The sequence below is a fragment of the Mirounga angustirostris genome, unplaced genomic scaffold, assembly GCF_029215605.1.
Source record: "Mirounga angustirostris isolate CCGP_5_RB_7025 unplaced genomic scaffold, mMirAng1.0.hap1 SCAF_10, whole genome shotgun sequence".
NCBI classification, from domain to species: domain Eukaryota; kingdom Metazoa; phylum Chordata; class Mammalia; order Carnivora; family Phocidae; genus Mirounga; species Mirounga angustirostris.
Window position 1 is genome coordinate 61,694,776 of NW_026991718.1, and position 19,453 is coordinate 61,714,228.

General features: G+C 39.9%; 1 long non-coding RNA gene across 4 annotated transcripts in view; it reads right to left on the reverse strand.

Annotated features, from left to right (window-relative positions):
• The window catches only part of LOC135361763 (uncharacterized), a 581,261-nt gene that overhangs the window by 138,125 nt on the left and 423,683 nt on the right, over nucleotides 1–19,453 (reverse strand). For all 4 annotated transcript variants that reach the window (XR_010405687.1, XR_010405686.1, XR_010405684.1 and 1 more), the window contains one exon: nucleotides 4,502–4,614. This is a non-coding gene — a long non-coding RNA (uncharacterized LOC135361763). The remainder of the gene's footprint in view (nucleotides 1–4,501; nucleotides 4,615–19,453) is intronic.

Here is a 19,453-nt window from a genome sequence, read left to right on the forward strand (position 1 = left end):
CAATGGCTGCAGAGAATGACTGCCATCTTATGACTCAGGGGCCTTGGTCCTTCTGGGAACAGTGTCACAGACACACAGGGTACATCACTTGGCAAGTACTGTAACTTCAAAAGAAGCAGAAAACCTCTTCATAATCTCTTCTAAGCAGGTTAATTTTCTTGAGGGAGAAAGATTCTTCAGAGGATTATTAGTGCACAGGCAGCATTGTTAGGATGACTAGGGAGGGTGCAATAGTATTTTTAACACAGCACTTGACTTAGAGCAAATTGCCTTCAGTGCTCAGGTAGACTTTCCCTTTATTCAGGAACAACATACATGTTCACATGGCACAGAACATTGTGATGATTTGCCTGCATATCTGGCTTCTCTGTGGGACTGTGAGCTCTTTGAGCTCAGGGAAGGAGGAGCACTCTACTATATTATGTCTTCCACAGCACTTCGTTCAGAAGTAAGTAATAGAAAGGGTTCAACATTTCTGAGTGAATGAATGAATGAATAATTTAATAGATAAATTGGATTAATAAATCATTTAATAGATAAACAGTACTCTTCTCCCACACACTATCAGAACTTATAATTCTGCAAACCTCTTGCTTTAATTTTCTTGCTGGAGTAAAACATATTTCATACACCATCCTCACATCTTCTATCAACTATAATCCATCTCCAGCTACCTCTATCATAGACCTCTTCCCCACTAAGAGCTGGCCATTTAGATCACAGAAATTTGGAAAAACACCTACGGTTTGCTGGTCAGAGCCTCCAATCTATCCATATTGCTTAAAACCCTTGGCTGCTAACACCGGGCAGAAGTAGATGGTCAACTATTCACACTGTTTTAATATATGCCAGGTGCACAACTTTGGGTAAGTTACTAATTCCTGAGCTTCAGTTTCCCTGTCTATAAAAGGAAACGGTTAATTTAGAGTTCCTTAAAAGTGCCTTTTCATCTTTGAAATACTACGAAGTTTATTTTTCTGCCATCTAGTCATACCCACACATACTAATGGCACACTTCTTTGTTCTCCTATCCCCTAAAAAGGATGTTTGCCGAAGTTGTTTTAATACACCCAAGCTTCTGAATGTGGTATGAGAGAGCCCATGCTCTTTTTGCCCCTTGGTGCTCTCACTGCTGGGCTTTTGATATCCAAGTACAAGGGTATTCTTTCCAAGGAATGCAAGTGGACTATTTCCTCAGGACAGCTTTGTGGCTGTTGAAAAAATTAAGCTATAAGCATAGGATAAAGAGGCTAAGACAAAGTGAGGTGCTGTTATTAAGGTAGACTGCAGTCAAACTAATAAGGATATTCTGCCAGCATTCAAGGATCTACTGCCTCTCCCTGCTTTTTCAAGGAACAAGATCTGGAACAAAGATGCTTCTGCAACAGGGACCACAAAGACGTAGGCTACAGACTAAATCTGGCCCCCAAATACATTCAGTGGCCGGGTCATGCACAGCTGCTGTTACTGATGTTTTAATGTGATCTTTGGGTGGGTCATGGGCTGCTCAGTTTGTCAATGGTCCTTACCACTCCTTATGCCTTATACTTCTGTCTTATCCCTTTCATTCATTCATGATACTGGCCCTTTGCCAAACACACTGTATCTGTCATCTCCCACTAAAACAGAATGTTATGTCCCATGAGGGTAAGATAATCTTCTGTTTGTTCACTATGTCCAGTGCCTAGGTGAATGCTTGGCTCATAATATGCATTTTGTACTTAACTGTTGAATGAATGAATGAATAAAACCCCCCTGCCCAGTTGTTCCCTCTCAGAGCTCCCATTACACTCTGGTCACTCCATCACAATAGCCTTAATGCAACAAACATTTATTAAGTACTCGACACTGTGCCAGGTACTAGAGATATTGAGGTAAATGAGATAGAGTTCCTTGTTTCAAAAGCTCACATTTAAGAAAACGGAATAGGCACATCAACAAATATACCAACACAGCACAATAGTTTTGATGTGCTATGAAAAGATGGGTATTTTGGAAATCAGGGAACATTTGCAATGTGCCTCTGCAGCAGTAGAAGTTCATTACCTGGACAAGGGAGAGATGGCATTCTACACCTAGAGAATAGACTATACAAAGTCACCGAGTGGTGGAGGTACACATGCTCAGGGCCCAGACTACTCCAGTCTAGGTAGAAGAGAGAACATGGAGGAGGAGTGGCTAGAGGTGGCACTGAGAAGGAGCACCTTTGCAGGATTGTGAAGACCTTTACAACAGAGCCGAGGAGTTTAGATGCTATTCTGCAAGGAAGAGATACTATTAAAGTATTTCAAACAGGGATTGCCAGGGAGACAATGGCGTTTCAGAAAGCTACTCTGACTTTCACTGTAGGGTGTAGGTTGACATGAGAATAAGCTCGGAAGTATTTACAGTAGTCTAGAGGAGAGATGATGGAAGCCTAAGGTGGGACAAGTTGTTTCTCCCGGGAGAAACATATGCAATAAAAATTTTGGAGGTAGAATGATAAGATTGACAAGTGAGAGGGGAAGGGAGGTGAGAGACAAGTAAAGGTGGAGGTTTCTGGCTTGGGTCAACTGGATAGATGATGTTGCTATAGAGGGGATGACAAAAGAAGTAGCCAGCATGGGTACAGTCACTGAATTGTCAATATCATGGTCAAGGGTGACCTTTTTCATGGCGGTTTCAGAAAAATGAGGGGAATGAAAATAAGTGCAGTAGATCAAAGAAGGAACATGATGTGAAGAAATTAGAGACTTGTAGAAGAAGGTGTCATGTATTTATTTTTTCAAAACACTTGGTAAAGGGGGTCAGAGGGATAAATAGACAGAGCACAAGAGACTTTTATGGCAGTGCAACTATTCTGTGTGACAGTAGATGTCTGTTATTCTAAATTTGCCCAAACACAGAACATAAAACACCAAGAATGTGCCCTGATGCAAACTATGGACTTTGGGTGATAATGATGTGTCAATATAGGCTCATGGATTATAGCAAATGTACCACTATGGTGGGGGGATATGGTTAGTGGGAGAGATTGTGTATGTGTGGGGACAGGGATATATAGGAACTTTGTACTTTCTTCTCAATTGTCTTATGAACTTAAAACAGCTCTAAAGAATAATGTTTATTAACGATAAAAAAACAACAACTTGAAGTTTGTAAAGGGGAACATGGTGGTATCCTGAGAGGAAAGCAAAGTCAGGAAAGGTAGTGGTTTTCTCTTCTCTCTTACAGAATGAGAGAGACTTATATAAGTGTAGTGGCTTATAAGTATTTATAGGCTGTGAAGTGGTCTGTGAGGAAAATATTTGAAAGAGAAAATATAGCTGATGCAAATAAAAGTTCTTGGGAAGGACTTAGAACAAGTGTCTAGTACATAATAATTGCTCAATAAAACGTTGGATCATTACCACTACCATAATATCCATTACTTTCTTCTTTATTGTATAGTAATTTAAGTCAGCTCATGAATGACACCATTAGCTCATACAGAAAAAGGTTATGACTGCTTTGAGTCTGTGTTCCTGATAATCACTTATTATAATTCCTCCAACAGAATCTTCAGTTATTGACTGATTCATTCAAAATAGTTATTGATAAATATGGTAGAACTGGAATCTTCACAGGTGGTCATTTTGGTTTTTGCCTTTATTCTGAGTATACTTCACATATTTCTATCTTACCCTCGAAGTACCAGATGGTACGTATTAAACAAATGGCCCTGGCCCTCTCAGATCACAATGATAAACTTGTCTGTGTCAGTTATGAGACCTTCAACCACAGGAAACATAATTATAAGTCTTGAAAGAGACTGAGGGCTCTAGCTGGGGCAGGATCAGAGATTCCACAATGACATCCAGATTGGATTCCTTCTGTTTTTCTGCTATGTTGGTCTCAGTGTTGGCTTCATCTAAATGCTGGCTTCCCTCAATGTCACAAGATGGCCGTAGTAGTTTTAGGTGTCACATATAGATAGAATGACAGCCAGAGAACAAGAGACCATTTCTTCCTGGGTACCATTCTTGTAAGAGGGAAACTTTCCAAAAGATCTCCAACAGACTCATCTTACATCTCATTGCAAGAATTGTATCACAAGAACTTCAAACCATCCTTAGGTAGCTTTGGGGTATAGGGCCACTATGATTGCCTTAGACTGATCAGGAGCCACCCCCTTGGGAAGGGAAGCAACCGCTTCAGAAGTATGCAGTCTTGCAAAGGAAAGGTAACCCTGGAATGAAGAGGATTCTGTTTGGAAGGATAAACTGTGGGGTGGCACAGAGAGATGGATGTTGGATAGGCAGTCAACAGGGTTTGTTAGATTTGAATCAAAACTAATACAGTATAAGAAAAAAATGATACAAAATGGCAACCCTCCTAACTTGTGGACATAAAATTTGCTTCTGGAAGTTACTCTATGAGCAAAGAGATGACATAATAGTGAAATGATAAACAGGTAAACAGCTACTAAAAGTTTCAACTAGGTGATATGAGAAGGGCCTTATCAAAGTGCTTGGAGACTCACCACACACATTGCATTGCTGTCTCAGTATAGTTCCCATGATGTAGCAACAGAGATTCTTCATTCACTCCACCAACATTTCAGGGTCTGTTATGCATCAGACCTAATACCAAAACCTAAAAATAAATATTAATAAAATCGGTTTTCCTTCACTAAATATATATGACTACTCAATAAATAACTGTAACATGTGTCTTTACGTCCATGATGAGTATGCAAGGCACAGACTAGCACAAAATGCACAGTTGTCAATTTTACTTTGGGGGTAAGAGGATTTCATAAAGTAATGTGATGCTTGAACTAGGTCTTAAAAAATAATTCACTGTTTGTGAGATGAAAAGAGGACTGGGAAATATATTTTTAAAAGAGGACATATTATAGCCAAAGGTGTACAAGTGTGAATTAGTATTCTGCCCCCATGAAACTCCAAGTGGATCCAAAAGTCTAGAGAATAGAGTTCAAGAAGAAAGGCAGATGGGGGTGAGCCTGGAGACTTGGGCAGGAACCAGATGACGGAGAGAGAGCCTTTTATATCTCATGTATATAAACTGGGATTTTATGTAATAAGTAACACTGAAGGCTTGAGAAAGTGAATAGACATCTTAAAATATCATTGACAGCTGGGTCATGGGGAGATTGTGGTGAGAGTAAGTCTAGAGGTGGGGTGTTCAGTTTAGCAGTTGTTTCAATAGTTCGGGAAAATCATGACATCGCTTAAACCAAGGCAATAACAAGGAGCCTGGAGAAGAGGAAGGGATGAAATATTTGATGGAATTCAGTGAAAATCTGAATGTGGAAAAAGAACTGGAAAAGTCCAGAATGACTGGGTAAGTGAAAGTATGATTAATAAGGACAGAGGAGACAAGAGGAAAAGTAAAAGTAGGGTGATCAACTTATCTGGGTTTGTCTGGGCTTTCCCAGTTTTAGTGCTAAGAGAGCTATATTCTGGGAAGCCTCTCAGTCCCAGGCATACCAGAGTAATTGGTTATCACATAAGGGCAAGTACATTTAGAGGAAAGTGTGGTAAGTTCAATTTTGTAGGTAATGAATTCCAAACCTATCGGGCAATAGAACATTCAACTGGCATCTACTTAACCCCCATATAGCTGGCCAGTTCAGTGAAAATTCAACCAACTAGTGTTCACTAACTATGCACCCCTCTAAAAGATGGTTTTCAAACAATTTTCACATTTCCACTCCATGTTGCAAATACCACCCAGCTTTTGCACAGTTAAGGAAGGAGGCCCTGACACAAGTGGTTAGATAGTCTTTCTCCACCAGGGTTGGTGGGCTTCAGATACAAGGATGAATGATGGGCACCTTTTGAGCCCTTTATGCAAATCACTTAAAAAAGTTATCCTTGGGGCACCTGGGTGGCTCAGTCAGTTAAGTATCTGACTCTTGATTTCAGCTCAGGTCACGATCTCAGGGTCGTAAGATCCAGCCTGCTTAAGAGTCTCTCTCCCTCTCTCTCTGCCCCTCCCCCTCCTGCTTCTGTGTGTGTGCGTGCGTGTGTGCACACGCGCGCATGCATTCTCTCTCTGAAAAAAAAAATCCTTAAAAGGAGTATGTCCTATGGTAACTTACAGTCATTTCTATCAAGGGGACTACCCATCTGCTTATTACAAAATTATTATTCATCAGAAAACAGGGTGTTTCCATTCCTTATTTATTAATCTTTGTATCACAGACATACTTGTATTGTACATATATAAGCATTCAACAATTTGTTGCAAAATGAATTCTTTTAAGCCCAAAAAGTACATATTACACTTATTACATATTTAATCAAAACAGCTATAATCTCTAAATTCCTTTATCTTTTTTCAAAACAAATAAGAATTTGAAAACCAGGAAGTTTTAGGTTTGTACAATAGCTCTGAGATGATTCTAAACATCTAGTTTAGCTTAGTAAAAGCCTGGAAATATGGCAAGAAGGTAGTTCCATTCGATACATTTATTTGTGCTTGCGACCAATATTGTTCTACCAAATAGCATGGTCTATAAACTGACCCAGTGCTCTGAGAGTCCCCAAATGCCTTATTTAAAACAATGGGGCAGACATTGAAGATGGTGTTCAACTCTTAACTTAGCAATTCCCACTACTGATTTAAACCAGACCTTCAGTGTTATTTTAACATAGGTTTTGGATTTAATTATCTTAAATGTCTAAAAGAATGCATACAATTCCCAAACTGTTTATCTGTTTTATGGTAAAATCTCTTCCCCTATCCCTAGAAATCTGTTTTAATTATTTAATCAGTTTGGCTGAAACTCACAAAGCATTAAATTGTTAGTTGTTACTTAACATTCCTTATAAATTGCATTTATTAATTTCTGGATAGAGACTTGTCCATTGCTACAGTAATTTAAATTAGTACCACATGGTTACAGACCGCTGCTGAATGATGATTAAATCTTTGGGGCAAATTCAGTCTTTTAAGATTTAAATGGCACTAGAGATAAGCTAACCAAATTTGGGGCCAAGGAGTTACAATTTATCAAAAATGTAATAAACCATGGCCAGAATATTCATTGTAAGCAGCACATAATGTGGTCCATGAAAGGACATTTTAGCATCTCTCTCACTGTGGTCATAGGGAAGTGCTGACGGTGCAGACACAGCAATGCTCCATTGATATTTAACAGTTCCCATCTACAAGGTACTTTGCAATATTGTGGCTTTTTATACACTCAAGTCCCCCTGACACTCTATCAGTCATTTTGTTATTCTACACAGTGACATATTCCTTTCTTGGTGCTGTAATTTCACAGGCACAAACAATCAACATAGCACACAACCCTTTGGAATCTCAGCAACACAAAGAGGAACTGTAGGATCGTGTGGCATTTCAGAATGATGAATTGCTAGGGGCAAGAGTTCTGTAGGGACTACTGACTCTAACTTACTTAGGTACAGGTGATGAGGGGGAGGCTCTGGAAAAGTTAAGAGATCTCTCTCAGGTCACAAAGGTGAAGAGAGGCTCTAGAATTCCATTTCCTTACTTGCAATCCAAAACTGTTTCTTCAACACCTACTACCACCACAGAGTCCATTCAACTGATATGACCCTGGATCTTAACATTTACTCAGATCACTGAAAGGACCTAATCATTTCTTCCCAGGGAACCAACTGGGGAAATCCAGTGATTAAAAAAATGAATCTTCCCATTGCTTCTGAATACTTAAAAAATAATACTAATTTAAAAACAGGGTAACAGGCAGGGCATAGGGGAGGCCATAAGTGTCTCCTACCATAAAGACTGACTGAAACACTCAGGTAAAATAACAAAATCAACTCATAAAATAATAGATTCATCTTCCTGCTGCTAAAGATAAATATTAAATAATCCTAGGTGCTGCTGGCTGAAAATTAATTTCTGTAAGGCAAATAGTATAGTATGTATATGTGTTTCAATTTCTGTTTGGCAAGGTGCCTATTTTGAGCATCCTGCACAGACCTTTGAAGTACTTGGACTTCTCTGATAATGCAGATGCTTAAACAAGAATTGCTTCCTCGGGGCTCCCAAGCACTGTAAAAAAGTCTGTTTTGGATTGTCAGGCTCCCAATTAATTCCAAGTATTCAGTCTAAAAACACAACATTTTTTAATGCATTAATGATACATTGCAACCTTTCTGAATTGAATTGTGCCAGAAGATGGGAGTGACATTAACTTATTAGAGGAGTCACAAAGTGCTGAACCACTGCAATTTGTGTTCCCCAAATTACAGTCAGGTGCAGTCGCCTGCATGGGGCAGGTTGAAACAGGATACAGAGTGAGAAAAAAAGTGTTTCAGATAGAACCCTCTAATGATTAATTTACAATAGAAAAAAGGATAGAGGGCAAATAGTACATTGTATTCTAAATCATGAAACTATTATAGACGTCCCACCTGTCTACTCTTAGACCATCTGAGAGCTAAGCCATTTTATCCCCCAGCCCCAGTTGTTCTGACTGGGCTTCTTTAATATTGGTGTTTGACAAATCACATAAAATGTCCCCAGGAAACCAAACACACTCAGGACCACTTCTGTAGAAACCTCAGAAATGTTAAAATGAAAATAACAACCAAAACAATAACAAAAATCCACAATCTGAACTTTCCCAGAAATTCCCTAAAAGCCATAACCATTTTTTTTTAAATCATGAACACTTATCCCTGAAAGAATCTTCTGTTAGCAGCACGGGAGTTAAAGCATGTGGTATTCTAGACCAAGCAAACAGCATGAGGCAAGGTGAGCCCTTCGTGGTCATGGAAAGAGGAAAATCACTAGTAAGTCAATACATGGAGTAACCCTCACTTCCAAGTTTACTCAAGTTCTTTCTACAGAAGGATTTAGCAGAACATTGGCTCTATAAATGGAACCAGAGAGTGGGATCCCTTACTTTGATATTCTACTAACACTCCATGCCTCTTTCCAGAAGGGACATGCAACCCAGCATAGTGACCAAATTCTAACTTGCGTCACTACATTCTGTCTCCTCTGAATACCTCCTGGAACTTCATCTGGTCTTCATTCCATGTTGTAAACCAATATGAGCTGTTGGAAAATTGCCCTAGAGGTGGCTGTACTTCAGCACTGGGCAACATGACTCATGAATATTTTTAAGTCAAGGCCATATGTTCCTCTCCTCTGTAGAGTATGGAGCCAAATGGAGCTTCTTAAATAACACACAGTGTGGCAGCTACTGCCAGGCACACAAGGAAGAGGCTCAGAGTTGGACGTGTTGTCACAGTCAGAGATGGGAAAGGTCCATGACTCTGAGAGAGAATACCAGCTGACTCGGAGCTAAGAAAATATTGGGAGAATAGAAGAGATGTTTTCTGTGCTCTGTTTTCATCTTTGTTTCTATGCTTGATTTACTTTACAAATCAGTTAAGGGAAATGCTCCTACTAGGTCAGTCTTCAAGTTAACCCAAGTCCTCCCCCCCACCCACTCTCTCCCAGCACTCCGTCAGGATTCCAGGGTGCCCAGGAGATGCTGCCCAGAAGCCCACCAATACCCACAACTGTAGTCAGGGGAAAGAAAACTTCCCTTTCTTTATGATATAACAAAGTTTCAAATTATACAGACACCCATGGACTAGGGTAAAGTGGAAGCAGCTTTTGAAGAACAGCTTTTGGAGGGGATGGGGCTTTGTGGCAAAGGAGAGAAATGGAAGGGATGAAAATAATAGGAACAGTGTTGCTTGAAAGAAGACAGAGACTGAGAGGGACCAGAATGGAAAAGGAGAAAGGGCACAGAAAGGAGAAACTGGGGAACGCCTGAGATTCATTTTATTCTTGACAGGTCTGCCAGATTTCTGCTTTCTAATGACAATTCTGTAAATTTCCAACATTGTTTTGTTTTTAAATAGCGATCTGTTTAGAATTATCCAGCTTTAGTTGACCAACTGAATTTATTTTACGTTTCTGGGTGAGATTAATAACCTGATAATTATTTAAGAGCCCAGCACTGTCAGCCACTGTGTTAAGAATGAGGGATCGGCCATGAATAGGACTGACATGATTCCTGCCCTCCCAGATCTTATGGCACTTTACTAGCATTTGATAAGCATTAAAGGAACAACTCTGTGGGGTTAGGGAAGGGTCCCTGGAGGAAGTAAGAGCTAAGCTGGGACTCTAAAAAAAATAGTGATCACCTTTGTCAGTCTAACTCACCACTTGGAAGATTAGGAGTCTCCTCCCTGCCACTAGTGGGCTCACTGAACCAGGAGACAACTGAAGGAAACATGGTTGCAAGCATGGGGATAAACAGAGCTTGCTGGAGAGCAGAAAATGTAGTGTGTCACCAATCCTAGGAGGCCGAAAAGATGCCAGTTGAGGGATTCAGTGTTGACCTTGAGTTTCTAAAATGTCACAGGAAAAATACATAGCTATGCCTTCCAGCCCCAAACAATTCTCGCCACCATTTCCCCCGGCCCTGATTAAATGCCTTCAAAGTAAGCAGATACAAACGGCAGGTAATAAATTTGATTTTCCCTTGTCCCTTGTTTACTTTGGCATCTTGCTTACCCTGTGCCTTATTCTATCTGGCGATAAGGTTCCTCTGGCCCTGGTTCTATTACCACATCCCATAAGTGGCACTTGGGCACAAACAAGGTCTGTCAGGACTGAAAGAACTGCAAAAACAAATGCCACCAAACTCTTTACAAATTTGACATTTGGAGTTTAGGGTAAATCAACCGCCCAACTCTAATTGGGTTGGTAAGCTTGCTACAAAACATGCCTGGAATAGCAGGGGATTAATTTGACCTCACACCTTCAGTAAGAGTTATTATTTTTTACTATCTTTGACCATATTCCCAGGATACAGAATACTTTGAAGGGTAAAAAATGCAATCATCCAAGTGCTTAGACTATCCCATACCAAGTATCTGTATGGTCAGAAAAAAATGAGTATTTGCCCTCATGTAGAAAATATCTGGGGGAGAGATTTTTCATTTTTTGTTTAGATAGGTTGCTGTCTGTTATACATGGGTTTAATTATTTTCCCCATTTGCTTTTATATGCACTTTCACTCCTGTTGTGACAGCGTTTATTTTTATTATTATTATTAATCCCAGAAAAGCGAAAAAGATTTAATATGGAAAAGAGGACAAATGCCATAAAATCTACTGTAATAATGTGTTCAGTAGGAACCACGGTCATTGCAGGGTAGAGTTGCACACCTACTCATTCTTTTGTGATGATCATGTTTTTACTATTTCAAATTTAATACTTTTTCTAATATATTATATGTTACCTCCCATGTATTTAAGCTGTACTTAAAAGCATGCTAAGAACTGGTAATTCTTTAATGGTTGTTCACTTACAAGCGATTGTGGGTCATTACACAATCATTTAAAGGGCATTAATGAGAACCATTTAATGGTTTTAGTAGAATATCATTGTAAGGGACAGGGGAAAAGTTACTGGCTGTAAATTTTTATGGCCATTTCTTACAAAACGTATTACTTTAAGGATTTATGTATGTAACAATGAGTACAATAAAAGCCATGCTAAAAATAATTTGAAATCAAAGTAATGCATATAGATAAGTCTTTGCTCTGCCGCAATTGGGTGGGCACCTTTAAAAAAAATCTTCCTTTTCTCCTTTCTTCCTCCTTTCCTCTCTCTCTCTCTCTGCCTTTCATTCCTTTTCACTTCCTTCTCTCCCTTCTCCCCTACCTTCCACCCTTATTCACAACTTGCAGTTTCTTTCTTAAGAGAGATTTACAGTACCATTAAAGGGTTTGGTTTTAATGAAAACCATTACAGACAGAATTTTAACCAGTATGTTTTTTGATTGGTGAGGGTGGAGAACAGAGGGGTAAATATAGCAGGACAATACTGCATAGACATGCCCCAAATGTAGTGGATCTTTGTTTATAGAACTTTCTCTCCTATATCATTATTTTAAACTATTTCCTCTTATATACTATAGGACTAAAATAGAAAATCCAATACTTTCTAGGACATCACTCTCTAAGGCAGGACAGGGGACTAAAAAGGGAGAGGAACTAGTCTGGTAGTACACCCACGGAAATCTGTAAAATACATACAGAAAGGAACCTCACTCATACCCAGAGAAGCATGGAGCATCTTGCTCCATGCAGCTCACCTCTTGTGAAAGAAATGGGTATTTGAGAAGCTCACTCTACTGAGGGAGTAACCTTATTAAAGTGCTTTAATAAGACAACAGTCATTGTATTATGCCTGGTTTTGTCCACTTGTGATTCTCATGGAATACATAATGAATAAGACAATGCCCCTTTCCCAGGATTCTTGCATAAGCAGGAGGATATTTCTAATTAAAAAGGCAGAGTTAGCGCAGCACATGAAATGAACAGAACCATATCTCTAGAAATGCTGAGATTTTACTGTTTGCATTAAGTAACGCTTGTATTTCTCTCTGAATCTAGCCCAATACCCATTACCAATAAGATGAAGATTTAAGATAACTTGGTCAAAAGATGGTGAATTACAACTTTTAATTAAAATGTAGAAAATAGTTGCTTTAAAATAAACATGATAATACTTTCATGATCATTAATTTTTTATGGAGAGAACAACAAAAGTAACCTGAATATTTTAGAATGTGACATTATAAAGTCAGGCAAAGGGGATTTTTAGAAAATTATGCATGTCCCAGAGAGAAGATTGCGTAGTTGCTATTCTCCATTTCTAGTCCCCATGGAAACCCTGGTAGAATGCAAACCCCACACATCCATCCACAGGGATTCCTCTACTTGACCTATTCAGGTAAAGCAAGCAATGACCAGGATGGTAAGAGGGTAAGGCAAGCACTGGGGTTTATAGCTTACTGACCCCCAACAGCAATTCAATGAATTATCACAGGGAGAAGAAGAGCTGATTTCCTTGTGTAGCCTAGATACCTTGATATGAAATTAAAAAAATAAATTTAATGTGGAGTTGAAATATTATTGGTTCTAGGGCGCCTGGGTGGCTCAGTTGGTTAAGCGACTGCCTTCGGCTCAGGTCATGATCCTGGAGTCCTGGGATCGAGTCCCGCATCGGGCTCCCTGCTCGGCGGGGAGTCTGCTTCTCCTTCTGACCCTCCCCCCTCTCATGTGCTCTCTCTCTCTCTCATTCTCTCAAATAAATAAATAAAATCTTAAAAAAAAAAAAAGAAATATTATTGGTTCTATGTTCCAGATCCAACGTAGCACGATTGGGGTGTGTGGGGGGGGGGGGGGTGGGTGGGTGTGTACACAGGCACACTGTGGTTCCGTCACCAGAATTATTTCATAGTGATGCAAACCTAGCTTCATGCCTCTTTCTAACATTATCTCCAACTCCACCCCTGAGTGAATGTCCTATTACTAGTCAGCCTTTCCTGGCTTAGTGTTCGTGCACAGTCTTCTCTCTGTCACATCACCGTGCTGATTCCTGCCAGGGATCACCTTGACTTCTCTCTGACCACATGCTCTCTATCTTGATCACTTCAAGTCCACCTCCTGAAAGAAGCCTTCCCTGACCTAATGCCTGGCTTCAAAAATCTAAATCTACCACCAAAAACCTAGGTAAACCGTGGTGAGAGTTACAGGGAAAACAGAACTGTGCACCCTCTGATAGGGTTTTTTTTTTTTTTGATCAGTTGGCTTCTTCATCATTAAAATGAAGAAATAGTCATGTCTGCTTTATAAGGCAGTTGTGATAATTACATCAAAAACATATTTAAAAAGCATCTGGAATAGCATAGTTTCAAAATAAATGCTCGTTCTATTTCTCCTTACGTCCTTTTTCCAATTCAGAGAAATTTGTGTCTAAGCCATTTGGATGTAACTATTTGTTATACCTACTTTCTTGTGACTTTCACTTTTTTTTTTTTTTTGTGAGTCTTGATTCTCCATCATCTCTTCCCATTAGTCTACAATCTCCCAAAGGAAGGGATCCTAATATCTGTATCATCATATTCCCTTCCTCATCTAGCATAGTTCTATATGCACAGTGAGGATCAATAAAATTTTATCAGAAGAGTGAATATTAATTACTTTCTCTAATATTTGGTAAAAAAATTAATTTCCATAAAATAAAAGCCCTAGTACGCTGTATATGACTGAATTTACATAGAGTAGGAAAGGAGCATCAAACAGTCTGATTTCAGGTTGTTTTCTATCACCTGAGCTGGACAGCTCTGTAAGGTAATAGGTGGTACTAATGAAGTAAGATCATGCATTTAATCCAAATATGGTTGTGTTGACTTTACAGACAGAACTTCACTGTGCCTTGAGACCATATCTGTGTATTTCCAGGCAAGTGTTAAAAAATAAAGATAAAGAATGTTACTGGCCCCAAGATGGTCTTAGGAAGTGAGCAGTGAGATCAGTGCAAACAAAGGAAAATAAAAATCAAGCCTCATGCACCACTTGTGATGGAAAGATGGCCTTGAGGTCTTGGTAGTCAAAGGACAGTACATTTTAGCAGTTAACATTTAACTTTCCACTGATGAAAGGAGATGTGGTGCATGAAGGCAGCAGAGCAAAGTGGTTATGAGTTTGGCCTCCAGTGCCAGATGGTTTGACTGTTCTGTGACCTAGTCAAGTTACATAGCCATTCTCTGCCTCAGTTTCCTGACTGGTAAAATAGGAGAATAACAGTTCCTGTCTCAAGCATTGTCTCGACGCTTAAAGTGGTAACACCTACAAAGCCCTTACATCAGGGCCTGGTAGAGAGTAAAGCTGTGTGAGGATTGGGTATTAACTTAGCAAGATCTGAAAAGCCTCTCAATGATTCTGTAGCAGCGTTTGTTTCTTCTGTTCAGCCGCCTGCTCCTTCATTATTAGGAGCGGACCCCAAACAGCATGTCAGAAATGCTGAGACTCGCTCCCTGGGTGTTCCTTCCATTCCATGGAAGAGTAGGAGAAGAACAACAGCAGAAGCACCATGGGCAGTGGATCCCCACATCCCATCTGCATTTGCTAATCAACAAACGTGTGTGCCCCTTTTTCTGGGATGCCCTGTGTTTTGAGGTTCTCAGGGCTGGTGCCCTTAAGTAGCACATCTGGATACAGAAATACCAAACTAAAAGCAAAATGAGAGATGCAAAATAAAGAAACAGCTTTCCAAGGTGTGAGGGAACTTAGCAGATAAAGGAGAAAGGGGACCACACCACCTAAATACCTTCCTCCAGAGATTACAATAAAGCAAGAGCCACTAAATGCACGATGATATACATATCAACAACTTCTAACACAGCTGAGCTCTCAGAATCCAAAGAAAATGTTAGTGGTGCCTTCAGACATTATCCATCTGAGCAATGGTCAGAAAGTACTGATTTTTGTGAATTCTGCTAAGAAGTTCCTATAGCCTTAAACAATATGCAGTAGGATGTGTCATCTGATTTTGATGTGATTTCTAGAAAGAGAAAGGTAAGTTAAAAATAGGGATTCCATTTTAATACATGTTTACTCTTGCCTTTGTCTGGAGTCCAAAAATGACAACATGCTCTTCTCATTTACTAGAGTAGCATTATTTTTATATAAAGTTTGAAACCATGTGCACTGCCAAGGCACCCCTCTGAGAAGGTAAGCCTGATATTCCCATCTATCACGTACCCTTCGGACTCTTTTAACTTAAGGGCTTGTCATTTCAGTGGGGAGGAAGATCTACCAAATACCAGCCACGTGAAGTTTTATTCTTTCATGCTGTTTGTGATAAACTTCAGGGGACATATTTAACATTCAACAGAACCCAAAATTTCTGGGGCCACCCCAGCAGGAGAATAATATCACTGCTCCTAGAGCAGCACTGAGTTTTAAGACACTGCCAAACAGTCCACTCACAAAATGTGACAGTGTATATATTTCCTAGAGGTAGGGGGTAGGGGCTGGTGGTGGGGAGCTCTGCAAACTTCTAAACTACTTGGTATTAATCTACAGCTCATCTCCCACATTATTATTATTATCATGATGACAATGATGATGTTATTGTTGTTATTGTTCTTTGTCTTCTTAGGAATAGCCTTTTTGAGGAAGAAAGAACTGTTCACCTTCTGGCAGGGTAGTCATTCTTTTGGATCACAGGGTATTATTTTGCCAGCTTCTCGGGGTTGCTAAATTGCTGAAAAAACCGTGGGGGTTTGAGCTTCATGCCTGGAAGAGGCACAGCTGGAGATCAGTTCTGGGTGCATGCTTCCACCGTGCTCCTCTTTCCCTTTGGCCCCATTCCCTACAACTGTAAGAAGGAGAAAAGTTGCCAGACCCAGCTTTGTTTTCACATTCACTTCAACCATCATTTCTAAGGACCTAATCAGACCCAGGTCTGTGCATGGGACTGTTGGAAATAAGAGATTATAAATTTGGGGGAAAAATTAAGGTTGAGACACATTAAATTCACACACACACACATGCACGTGCGCACATACATGCATGCATGCATGCATACACACACGTACACACCATCAGGCCTTAAAGAGCATAAGGTAGAAATATCCTCAAGCTCTCCTGTCCTTAGAAATGAGTTAGAACATCCCTAGCAAAGCCCTGGGGAAAGTGCATTTGCTGGGACATTAACCAAGATATTTGGAGATCTCACTTTTCTGCTGGAAGTAGGAGAGCCAAGACAATGTTAATTGCAAGAAAATGAGCAAAGAAGCGGGTTTTAACTTTCATGCTCTAACAGGGCCAGAGAGGGAGATTACAAGGAAAGCACAAAGGCAAATGCATGAGGCGGTCTCCTACCTCCCCAGGGAGGGAGATGAGCATCACAGGATTTGCTGTAGAGGCCCACGGCCAGCACAATCTATTAAATAGCTCAAGTTAGTCAATGTGGAAGAAATTTTTAGACACACATGCCCAACCATATGTGCATGGCCAAGATTTAAAATAGAAAAGTGAGAGACTGTTGGATGACTGAGGATTTTTCCCTTGCCAGGAAGTCCTCCTTAAGGATTTCATAGCTTGCAAAAGAGAATTGCTTGCCAGACAAGCCAAGAAAAAGACACAGAAGATTGGGACCTGCTTCCTTAATGATGAAATGTCATACTGCTATGTAAATCAACCCAAAGAAAAGAGGCAGGCATGATTAAGATGGCATTGCAGAAACAAGGGAGGTTTCTCGACATCTCTTCCCTAAACTACTGCAATTCCTCAAACCTCAGGGCTGGAGGCACACACACACACAATGGAACCTTATTGGTGGTGGCACTGGGCAATAAGGGAACCCCTCTGTCATAGGAATTCCATGTCACAATGAAAGTTACACTGTATGGCCCCCATTCATGAGGGCAAATTCTCTGTTGTCAAGTTGGTGGCAGATCAATGAGCTACCCTACTAGGTTTCAGTGTTTGTTTTGACATATGTGGATGACATGATAAGAACATAGGATGGATCTCATTAGCCAGGTAAAAGTCAGCTTTATTAATTTTCAATCATACCAAGTAGAGATTTTTTTAGTGCTGTTTTACTAGCAAACACCCATCTTAGCAAGCCTACGCCTCAGTTCCTCTCTTTCTCTGCTTCCCCTCTAGCTTCTCTTCTCCTCCCCTTCTTCCTGAGATGGCCCGCCATTCTGTCATATGATGTAAGAAACGCTGAGATCATCTGTGATGGCCAATGTTTTGTTAAGTCATCACTTAATATATATGGTTGAAAATATTCTTGTCATGTCTGAGAAAAGAGTGGTTTGGGTACAACATAAAAATAAAGCTATTCTCTCACACCTTGGAAGCTTTGATACTTCAGGGCTCTGACTCTTGGTCATTTACTGTAATTCATGTGTTCCAGAAGAATTGCAATCACATCTTCTAGAAGTCCCATATCCCAGGAAGCTTCCTGCTAAATTGTACCATCAATTTTCAATTCACTTAGATTCCTATAATTTTATGACTAGAGGGGGCTTTAGAATTGATTTAATCAAATTATGTCATTTCACAGAAGAGAAAGGTGAGGCCCTGAAATGTTAAGTGAGTTGTTATATTACAAAGGTACTTGCTAGTAGGTAAGTCAGTGTGAGTTTCGTGGTCCTTTGCCTTCTAGTGTAGTATTCTTAACACTACACTCAACTTCAGTGTCATGCAATGTAATTAACTCTCCCATGTTCCCGGGAATAATATGGATCTCCCTACCAAAAATCAGCCTATATGTTTAAAGTTCAGCCTACTGAAGCAAAAGTGATTTCTGATAACCGACTGGAAAAAAAAGAATTCCTTCCAGAAAAAATGGGAAGATGCTCTGCTGCTGATAACAAATCAAACTGGGATTGTCTGAGTTACATTAAATATCATAAGCACATTACTAATTCATGCCAGGAACAGTCCTGTATTATGAAGAAAATATTAATATGATGAAAGACTAGCCCACGAACCACCAGAAGAATATCTGCCAACCATACGTGTTTCCACACAGTAATAGGAATCACTGCTTCATAGGCAGTGATGTGGCTGCCATGTTCCTCCATTGGGACCCACCCAAATGATCACCTCCACCATCATCGACAGCTAAATTTGGTTTGGTGTGTCTTCTCTAGAAAACAATTAAGTGCCAGGAATTGACAGTCTTCATTTACATCCCAGTTGTAAAGGTGGTAGAAAGGAGCCTATCCACTCTCTTCCCAGAAAGACAGGAGAACAACTTCAAGGAGTATGACTTCACACTAGATGATGATGCCATGGCTCTTTACGGAAACCCATCCTACAGTCTTCAAATCATGCCATCAATACTTCTAACCCATGAGCTACATTTTGATCTTCACCTTTCATGTCAAAGTCAATTACTCTTTAGGGTGTGCTTGGGGAAGGCTTCTAGACTCCTAACAAAATGGGGCTCTATCACTCTTGAGGAATCTCATAATCAAGCCGAACAACCTGCTTTTCTATCCCCCCGCCTTTTTTTCTATTCTGACTTTTCCAAGTAGTGAAGGGCAATAGAAAGAGGATTAAACTGGAAATCCAGAGACTTGAATTCCAGTTCTGACACCTTAACTAAGTACACAGCTTTGGGAGAGCCACTTGATTTCCTGGGCCTTGGTTTCCTCATCTGCAAAATGAAAGCACTGAAGGAGTGAATGCAAATGTTTCCAGCAGCTTCAGCATTCTGGGAACTTCTAATAGCACAGGACTATTGCCAGAGAGAGGATGTCAGATTATAAAGCCCCTGAAGATACAGCTTAAAATTCTCTTTATTACAGTGTCTAACAAATTCTGAGCCCTGAACAAATAATCAAGTGACAAGGGAAAGAATCCCAGCATTATTTATTGCCCTGCAAGTTGCTATGAAATACTAATGTCAAGTACTAGTGATGGTACTTGAATTACTGTATGTACGCAGATAATTACTGTATGTAATTTGCAAATATGCAATAGCATGTACATTGTAACAATAAGGATAACAATACAGTTGATAACAACTTAGGCTTGCCTAAGATTATTTTACTTAAGAGTTTCAAAGTGTTTCATAAACATTGGCTCATCTATTTTCTGAATACCAATAATGCAAGGTACAGCTG